The sequence below is a fragment of the Poecilia latipinna genome, unplaced genomic scaffold (genome assembly GCF_001443285.1).
Source record: "Poecilia latipinna isolate Pla-1442-1.1 unplaced genomic scaffold, P_latipinna-1.0 Scaffold183, whole genome shotgun sequence".
Taxonomy (NCBI): Eukaryota; Metazoa; Chordata; class Actinopteri; order Cyprinodontiformes; family Poeciliidae; genus Poecilia; species Poecilia latipinna.
The window spans coordinates 14541-24867 of NW_015112799.1; the positions used below are offsets into that span (position 1 = coordinate 14541).

Below are 10327 nucleotides of genomic sequence, written 5' to 3' on the forward strand. Positions count from 1 at the left end.
AACTAGCTGTCCAGTCAAAGAGAAAAAAAAAGGCAGCAGTCCCAGTGTAACCTTTATTTGCCCCAACATTAGGAGTGTGGATTGCAGATGGAGGGATTTGGCACGCTTCATGAGCACACAATTTACACACACACCCACACACACTGAAGGATTTCTCTCAGGAGGGAAGCTGTTGGTCACAGGCATCCAGCTGAGGAAGTCACCCCATCACCATATGTCAGCTCCGTCCGCGCAAGTCAGCCCATCTTTTCTGTTCCTTACCAGTCACCTTCCGTTTGTCAAACTGTTTTGCAGGTATTTCTCTTCCTTTGTGGAGGAACCGTGCCCTGTCGCTGCCGTGGTAACATCATCTCTGTGCAATCAGACACTCTACGGAGGCAAGACTGCTAATGTGTGCGCAGAAGTAACCGGAGAAGCCGACGTTCTACAACACTGACTCCAGGAGCAACAGTGGAGTTTTGTCTCAGATGCCAATTTACTAGGTGGGAAAACCACAGATATGTTTGTCTGATCCAAGTTTTCCAAATGTAAACCTTCGACCCTGTCACACTACTGCTTATTGGACTCCTGTTTCTATGGAAAATGACACATTTGACCACTTAGAGCCAGTTAATCATTTTTTGCTGTAGATGTTTTTTGGACATGTCCAAGGGATTCTCTGTGGGTGTTGCAGCTTATCTCCAGGACACTCTGTAACTTTAAAAATCCTACAAGACTTAACTCCTCCTCCAGCGGGCAGAAGTGGCTAACTTGGGGCTTTTCTCTCTCGCGACACGTTGCCCGGTCTGTCAAGGTTCTCATTTTCACTCAAGCTTTCATCATATTATATTTTGAACACTATTTTATTTTGGAGATGATCAACTTCTGCTTCTGTTCTCCTTCTTCCCAGAAAATATGCCAGGAGGCTCTCTCAAGGTTTCCCTCCAGTGTATTATAAGCCTGGCGGGCTGCCAGGCTTTACTTCTGGGAGGTAAAGCTGCAGCACATGGAGGACAAGATGGACTCCATGTGCTGCAAGGCACATGGAGGACAAGATGGACTCCATGTGCTGCAAGGCACATGGAGGACAAGATGGACTCCATGTGCTGCAAGACACATGGAGTCCATGGAGGTTTGGATTCAAACCTTTTTGCTGCAAGGCAACAGTGCTACCAACTGCGTCACTGTGCAGCCCTGAACCTACAGTCATCAGCTATTAATGTACTGTAATTAGCATTAGCATTAGCCATATTCTTTAGTGAGTCATTTCCAGCCCACAACCTTTTAAATCCAGCCCTGAATATTATTCAGTAGAGGTGGAATTACAACAAACGGCTTAAAATTGAAAGTTTTTGTTGTTACTGAAGCCAGCAGCAACGTCAGCAACACAAAAACCGGATCCATCTGAAGAAAAGCTGGCAGTTTGCTGATTTTAAAAGCAGCAACTCATTCTCGGGCTTGCAGATGTCTGAGTTCAGGACGAAAACAACAGCAGCTGCATTTAATGGCGTCATCATCCTCGAGGTGTCCCAGCTGCGGGCTGACGTCATCAGGAGTACGTTCCGCACTCTGTCCAGCCTGACTGGCGGCGCTGACGTGAAAACGTCTGGAAGAAGCGTCCAGAGCGCCGCTGGAGAGCCGGTGCTTCCTTTTTTCCATCTCTCTCTCTCTCTTGTCCAATTTGTGTCCAATAATCTGCTCCGGCATCGCTATGGAAACTGAGTGGCCGCAATCAAGCGAGCGGCCGTAAAAGTGGTGCCTGAGCAAAAATAAAGGGATAATAATAATGGAAGGTAAAAGGAGGGGCACGAAAACACTGTTAACTCTGGAGGGGAGATGAGGAGAACGAAATGCAAGTGATTATTGTTTTTTTCTTCTTTTTTTGTGGCATTGTTCGAAATGAAAGACTGGAACAATTAAGTATTGAATTTAAGTGCAATTTAGGATACTCGACAATTTGAGAGTTATTATTTCTGAGACAATAAATGTGAAGCAATCAGTCATCCCTAATAAGGTTTTGATTGGGAGCACTTCAGAGAATAAAGGCTAAATCAGCTTAAATGTCTTTTCATTGGCCGGGATCATTTCAGCCGACCGGGTGTTGCTTTGTGTCGGGCTTTTACAGCCTCCTCAGAGCTAACACGCCTTTCAAACACCTTCTCACACCTCTTAAGAAGAATTACTCCTACTGTGTCATAATGAGACCTGAGGAGGAATGTGTTTTTTGGACCCAACCTCCTCCCCTTCTCCCTCAAATTTCACTTTCTGGGCTTTTTGTGCATGTTTTATTTCATAATTTTTTTTTATGCAATGACAAAGAGCAACGGCCACACCCAAACTGGCAACGAAAGGTTCCAGCATCCCGGGATGCCAGATCGCCATAACTTCACCCTCTCAGACGAACGGGCAGGGCGATCAAATCTGGAGCGACACGTCCCTCGCCACGGTGAGCAGATCGGTGCCGCAGCGGGACAGACTGATGTCCAATGCGCCCCAGAGGGGTGGGTGTGTGTGTGTGTGTGTGTGTGTGTGTGTGTGTGTGTGCAGGAGAGACAGACTGGCAGCTTTCTGCACCCAGCTGAGAAGCAAGGAAGAAGAAAGAGACTGGGGGTGAGTAGATGGAGAGGGAAACGGGGTGATAAAGGTGCAGAGAAGCAAAAGGCAATATATTATGACAGAAGATGGAAGAGAAAAGATAAGAGGGGGAAGAATCGGGTGGGATGAATAAAAAGGTGATGTTCCACCTTAGAAGGCCCATTTCTCCGTATTTATCTGGGAACAGAACCAACATTCTGGTCACTTTAATTTGGATTCAAAGTGTTTTTGAGCTCTTCTAGCTGTAACTCGCTCCGTCAGCCTCAAACTAAACAGAACTTTTTGCTCCGTTCTCATTGTGGAATTGCTCTGCAGTGTCTTCCAGTTTGTCTTCTGTTCATAACATACTAAAAACATGAACTTTTAAACATGCAGTATCTTAATCTGAAGAGCAAATAAGTCCAATATTTGTAGGAAAAGTGTGAGAGAATCATTACTGTTTAGACAAAAGCTAAAACAGTTTTGCACGGTTGTCTTCTCGAAAGAAATTTAACTGTAATTTGACACAATGAAATTGGGACTCTGTCTCTTTACAAAAAAAAAAAACTCCAGGTCTTTCTGAAACTCCGCCTTCAGAAAGTCATCACAACATGGCTCCTCCATTAACCCTTTAGAAGAGTTTTTGCCACCTTTTGATTGAGAAGTGACTTCTATAATGAGTTCAGCAGATGTGTAGTTCCATCAGGTGTTTGCCAATTGCTGCTGGCTAGTCTGAAGGAGCTGAGTCACGGTGGAGAACTTCTCTGTGAGGCCAAAGCTCAGAAGCTTGGAAGCTGCAGCTCTGAGGAGGAGCTTCGTCCTCTAAGGCGGAGCTATGTCCAACCAGCTGTTTTGCACAACCGTATGGTTGCCATGGAGATTAAAGGATTTTTCAAAGGATTTTGATGTAAAGATCAAACAAGTCATTTTTTCATAATACAGTCCCTTTAGAGAATTACTTACTTTAAACAAGTTCATTTTGCTGAAAAGTCTCTCATAAGTTTGTCTTATTTCCAGTACTAAGATATTTGCACTTGAAACTAGACAAGCTTTTGTGTTCAGAATGATTCTACTGGATCTGCAGTGTGTAACAGGACGGCTTAGAACAGAATTTTTACACAAACTTGACAAGATTACTCACCAAACGATGCACTTCAGCTCTCACACTTTGATCTCTATGTCACTCGGTCCTTTAGTCTTTATTGTATTTTTTTTTTTTTTTTTTTGGCCCTCCTTTTTTTTTTAAAAAAGGGCAGTCGGCGGGCCAGATGGATCAGCATCTCTCATCTCTATTTGGTGTGTTTTTTTTCCTCCCCTGCTACCCTCACATGTGGGTGGAGGAGATTGTGTGCGCTTTCATATCCACGGGCGGACATGTGAGTAATCCCAGGATGCAAACATACACGTGTGTGTGTGTGCGTGTGTGTGTGTGTGTGGACGCTGATGCGCTAATGTGACCATTTTTAGGAGGAGTGTGAGTCATTAATCTGAATTGTGTGAGGGAAATGATGCCGGCGGCTTTCGCTCGGGTTCAGGTCTGATGAGACGCGTGTTGAGAAAATGACCAGATTCCCACAGCCCAGTGTAGAGCTGAAGAATCAGCTTTTAGCAAATCCATGTGAACAAATCATATATTTTACTCATCTTAATGTGGCATTGGATTAATATTACGTGTAGATACACATCTAACCTTTAATAAAACGCAACATCCTAGAATTTACATTGGATAGATTTTTTTTTTAAAATTGCACGTATAGATGCTGACAGGTTCAAACAACATGCTCTGTTATAAGTGACTTGACCCGTAAGCGAAATTAGTTAATATGACTACATGTCCGCAGAATGATTGATTTTCTTCACAGACAGTTAATATTTGGTCCCTTCCCGCTTTTATGGCTGACTGAGCCGTCGTTGGAGCAGAATCTCAGCATGTGAGATGTAGAAGATCAACAGAAGGATGTCGGTGACATGAACGCACCGACAGGACAGCGCGGCGTTGAACATGGATTTCTGTTGTTTCAGCTACTAGTAGGTCTGTTGAATCAAACGATTGTTAAAGGAGCCGTAGCCAGGAAAATCGACTTTTTTTAGCTTTACCTCATAATAACGTTATTCCCTCATCAAAAACACACCTGGAGTGTTGCCTTGATTCTTTCATAAATGTCTGAGAAATCCTTTAATCTCCCGTGGCAACCATTCAGCTGTGCAAAACGTCCAGATGGACATAGCTCCGCCTTCAAGGACGAAGCTCCTCCTCAGAGCTGCACAAAACAGCCCTCCCACACTCAGCTCCTTCGGACTAGCCGGCAGCAATTAGCAAACACCTGGTGGAACTGCTGAGCTCATCATACGAGCTACTTGTCAGAGCATTGCTGGAGAAAACGTTATTAAAGAGGAGCCATGTTGTGATGACTTCCTGAAGGCAGAGTTTCAGAAACAGCAGGAGTTTCTTAAAGAGACAGAGGCATTAAATTACAAAGTAAAATTCCTTTTAACTCACATTGAGCATTTTTTATAACAACTGAATGTAACGTAATTACTTTATTGTGTTATAAAATGGCACTATGTCCCTGGAAAGCAAATACTGCTGTCTCTTTAAAATAATTTCAATGTACTTGTTGATGAAAACGTTGGCGGACACAATAGGGAAGCTCTGCTTGCAGCAATTTCTGTTGAAACCAGAAGTTTATAGTTTATATATGGTGATTCTAGCCGACCTAAAACAAGAGAAGTTTGGTCTGATTTGCCCATAATGCAGGGAGAAAATAAAAGGTGTTTTTTCATTTGGTGTATGGAAGCTTCTGGTTTCAACTGTAGGTGTGAAGCATGCCTCCAAAAACATGTCAGCGTTATTCATGTTGGAGAGACGTGTGAATGAGTAAAAAAGATGAAAATGATTCATCTGTTTTCTGCTTCCCTCCCCTCTCTTCTCTTTTCTGAACATTCAAAGGGAATCCTGAGATCCTCCATGTTCATCCGAGGTTCTTTTCTCTCTTTTTAAATTTTTTTTATCTGTCTTCCTTTTTCTCACTCACACATGCAAAGACACAAGTTCAAACATGTCCAAATATCCACCGAAACACCAAAGGTGCATCAGTCACACAACTTCCTGTCAGAAAGCAAACAGCTCCATGCATAATTCATAGAGAACAGACTCTACATTATTCATATTTTGATGTATGGTTATGTAAGCCTCCGAGTTATCCTCCTCAACACACACACACACAAAGCTATTTGTGTGCAAATGTTTTCTTTATTTCTACCTATCTGCATTTGTCAGACTGTGCGTCCTGGTAAATCGCTCATTTCATGTCTTCTGGTTTTAAAAATAGATTAAAGCTAGTGGTTTGTTGTGGTTACAGTTGGTTGCTAAGCAGGACATCATGAGTCGTTTCAAAGAAATCCCCCCAAAAACGCAAACAGCGTTTCAGAGTAAAGAGCTGCGGTAGCCGCTAGTTCCCATCTACGACGGAGGATTAGGGCGATGCTAAGAAAGTAAAAACAATAAAGTTACGAGAACAAAGTCATAACATTACTGGGATAAAGTCGTATAAGAATAAAGTCGAAATAATAAGAGAATAAAGTTGTGGTATTGTTTTTTTTTTTTTTTTACTTCATTCTCATGTTATTTCAAATGTGTTCTTGCAATTTTTACAACTTTATTCTTGTAATTTTACTCCTTTATTTTTCATTTGTTTCTTGGTATGGCTCAAATACTCCATCTATGACAGAATTCATAGAAATGATTTTTTTAGCTGACAGGCTCATTATTTAGATGCATATCAGTTTCCATAAGCCATCAATCATCCTTTATTCTCATATATTGTTTTTTTTTATGTTTTTATTCATTGTTGCTTTGTGGTTCAGTCTAAAGGACCTTGTGTTTGTTCATGTCCAAAATGAGAAATGTAAATATATATATACTGCTCAAAAAATAAAGGGAACATTTCACTTTAATTTTGTGTGTGGCTCCAAATCCAGGCCTCCATTGGTTAATAAATTTGATTTCTATTGATGATTTTTGTGTGATTTTGTTGTCAGCACATTCAACTTTGTACAGAACAAAGTATTCAATGAGAATATTTCATTCATTCAGATCTAGGATGTGTTATTTGAGTGTTCCCTTTATTTTTTTGAGCAGTGTATATATGTTCTGTTTAGAGTTAGTTTTAGTAAATTCCTCCAACAAACTCACATCTTCAGTGTTTCATCAAATTCCAAACTGCTCTGTAGAGTCCGAGTTGCTTCCCTCAGTTTATTATTATTATTATTTATTATGGCTGTAGATTATTTCAGCACTGTATTGACTGAGGAGAACCTGCCATAAGTATTGAGTTATAATATGTGTTTTTTGATTGGTATCACAAGAAAAATAAAACACTTCCTTCTGTTTGCCGCCTGCAGACGGCCATGTTTATCTCCCTTTACCTCCCCGGCTACAAACGCACGTGCGTTTGCTCGTCTGCGGCTTCATTAAACAGGAAGCCGGCTTCATTATTAATTTCCTGTCTTAATGTCAGCAAGATGGATGAGAGCGATTAGGTGTTACAGAGACAAACACAACAAAACAGATCAAGGTTGTTGTTTTTTTTTTGTCCCACCCCCCATCTCTCTGTAGCGTTGCCTCGAATTGATTCATCGCTGCCTGGGACTCTGGATGTCTGCGGCTGATAAAAAGGTCATTTTCTGTACAGATGGTGTTGGTGAGCAGAAAGATGACGAGAACCAACAGGGCTATGAAATCACACACCCGGTGAAATATGTGCAAGGTTATGATCTGCCAAAACGACGGCTGAATTACTGTTGTTGCACAACATGCCACAAACGGTGATGCATGAATTATTTGGCAACATATGTGTTTGTGAAAATGTAAACGTCAACATGTGTTTAACAAAACTCGTAAAATAACATGTTATTTGAATATAAATTTCTGAAGTCAGGATTATCCCCTTTTTTATGGTGCAGGATCAAGTCCCACTGCAAAGCTGCAGCTGTTAATGTAAGTTCACTCTTCATTCACGTATTTTGCGGAAAGCCATCTTAACTTTTCCACGAATCTGAACCAATCACCTCGTCTTTTTCTCTATTTCCTCCGTTTCTGACTCAACTGAATTTTGACCAATCCGCTTGGTTCATTTCTAATTTAACTTCCTGTTTCACGACGTGTCTTGCTACATGTTCAAAGCTTGTGTCACGCTAAATTCTAACATTTGCCTTTTTTTTTTTTACTTTTTACCAAAACAGTTTTAAGATGTTCATGTAGGATTTGCTTATCCTGTAAATAGTTCATGAAATTCTTCATGTAGGATTTGCTTATCCTGTAAATAGTTCATGAAATTCTTCATTTGCACTTTGACCTCTCTTCAGGACATGCATTTAATTTTATACAGGTGTTATTTCAAAAGGTGCTCAAAAACATTATTAGTGCTTTAGATACTGACTACGTTAAGGCTTTATCTTTTTCAGGAATGATATTATGAGCAGCGATTTCAATGATTTTGTAAGTTATGCTATGCCAGAAATGAAGCTTTAAAAAAATGTTGCAACTTTTTGAAAATGGTGCCACAAAATCATTCATTTTAGGTCGTTTTGACCTAAAATGAATGATTTTGTGATTGTTTTAATCACAACCCCCCCCCACCAAAAAAAAAAAAAACAGCAACATCATGGAGGGACTGTTTATTCATCTTCAGATTTCAGAACATGGGCTAAAACTGTCAGGTCAAAGGTTTTTGCAGCCAAGAAAAACACAATTAAAATTGGCTTTGAATCCAATTATTATGGGACCAACTGAACAAGAAATAAAAAAATATGCTTAATCTAAGCAATAAGAAAAAGTTTCAAAGTCTCCATCTGCATCAACCACTTGTACTGAACAAAATTTGCGTCATTCAATTGTAGTTGCGGGTCACAAAATCAGACGAAATGTATGACTTAATGTAATGTAAAGTGCTTTGGAGCCCTCTGGACTGGATGAAGCAATGTGTAAGTAAAGCTCATTTTAGGGTACGTTCAAGAAAACTACATAAAAAATGTCAACCTGACCTGATGATTCGTAGAAACGTGTGGAAGCTTTATGTCAGTAGAGGTTGTGCTTTGTCCATTACCTCATCGTAATAAATCACAACACATTTAAGCTGATAACATTTTTGCAGTGTGAACTGACTGGAAAACACACACAACCTGTGGACAGTTCTAACATCCAGAGGACACAGAGGCTGCAAAGTCATTACCAAGCACAGCATCCCTCTGTTTGTCTTCACCCGCCTCCTCCATGCTGGTGCACATAGAGCGATGCAGATCTGTCAGGTGCTTGAACAAAACTGCAGATGCTCCCATCCTTTTTTAGTTTTGTCCATTTATCTTCCCATGTCAAACAGAGCTAAGCCAATTGTTCAGCTTTCAACTGCAGGCATACCATATTTAGCTCAGGGCTTGCACTCTGTTTTTTGTTTTTTTTGTTTTTTTTGTTTAACTATTGATTTGTGCCCAATTCATGAATGTTTTCTTTTGTTGCCTCCTTTATTTGTTAGCTCATGCTATAACTTTGCAGGCATCTCTAAGGTTACAGGTAGTATGAGGACAACACATTTTAATGCCAACATAGAAGGTTCTAAGAAGAATAGAATAAATTGCAGCTGACAGTTTGGTGCATCCAGCTATTTTCAAAGTCATGGTAATGATGTGAGTCTTGAGATTGTTGTTAGAGTGTCTAAAAAGATTGTGTGAGAGAAAAAAGAGATAAACTAATATAAATTCCAGTCAAACATAGTCTGAGTTTGTTTTAAAATGCTGTTTTCATATGATAGATTGGCTTAAGAAGGTGAATTAGTTGTTCGACCTGGCTATATGTGAAAAATGATTTTGATATATGACAACGCTTCCTCCAAAAAGCAGGAAACGGACTACAGCGCACGGCATTCTGGGTAAATGCAACCGAAACAAACGCGCGATTCTTAGCGCTAGCGTGAGAAATTGCTAGTGGTCAGAAGACCACTAGCAATTTATGTGTGGATAGAAATCAAAGACAAAATAGAAATTCCACAACCACTAAAATCCCGCGGTACTCCATCTTTGTTTACATTTCGTGACGAAGGAAGTTTTGCTCAGTGTCTGTTTTTTAGAGGGCTTCATGTCTTCTTCTTGTTTTGTTTCATGGCGGCAGGCGGACCAACTGTGGTGGTGCATTACCGCCACCTACTGAACTGGAATGTGGACAGAAGATAAACTGGGAAAAAGAAACAGTTAAATCAACTTAATAGTTCAACCTCTTTATAATAAACTAAATTATTTCCATTAAGTTTGTATTTTTCAGAAATAATTGTTATTTCTGAAAAATACAAACTTAATATTTTTTTTTACTTTATTTACATCACAACCAAAACTGTTATCAATTGTAAATTTAACATTCATTTTGTCTGTTTTATTTTGGAACTGCCTTCTTTCTGATTCATGAGCTGAACAAACGGTAACATGCTGAACCTTTTCAGGTAAATTAAACTTCTCACAAAGCCCGGCTGCATGTTTACAATTTACTTTTAGAGATACATCAAGGCCTGTATGTCCTATTCTGATATGTAAATATTGATTCTACTTTTCTTGTATCTTCTAAATTTTGCTGAACGTGGTTCTTGGTATAGCTCCCCCACAGGCGAGGAGGGGAACAGATTTTATAAAGGGTTTGGTTGGTTTGGCACAGTGCAGTTTGAAAGTGAACCACTCCAGCTGAAAATGTAGCGAATGTTTTAATTTTGGTCCCCAGTCAAGCCGAATC

At 40.2% G+C, this 10327-nt stretch overlaps 1 long non-coding RNA gene across 2 annotated transcripts; it reads left to right on the top strand.

Moving 5' to 3' along the window:
- The first annotated feature begins 3476 nt into the window (after positions 1 to 3476).
- Positions 3477 to 9878, top strand: LOC106946242 (uncharacterized). 2 transcript variants are annotated; one of them, XR_001424732.1, is made up of 4 exons: positions 3477 to 4581; positions 7172 to 7380; positions 7519 to 7552; positions 9719 to 9878. It is a non-coding gene; the product is annotated as an uncharacterized LOC106946242 (long non-coding RNA). The 2 variants fall into 2 exon arrangements; XR_001424731.1 differs by lacking the exon at positions 9719 to 9878 and having other exon boundaries at positions 3480 to 4581; positions 7519 to 8132.
- Positions 9879 to 10327: the final 449 nt, after the last annotated feature.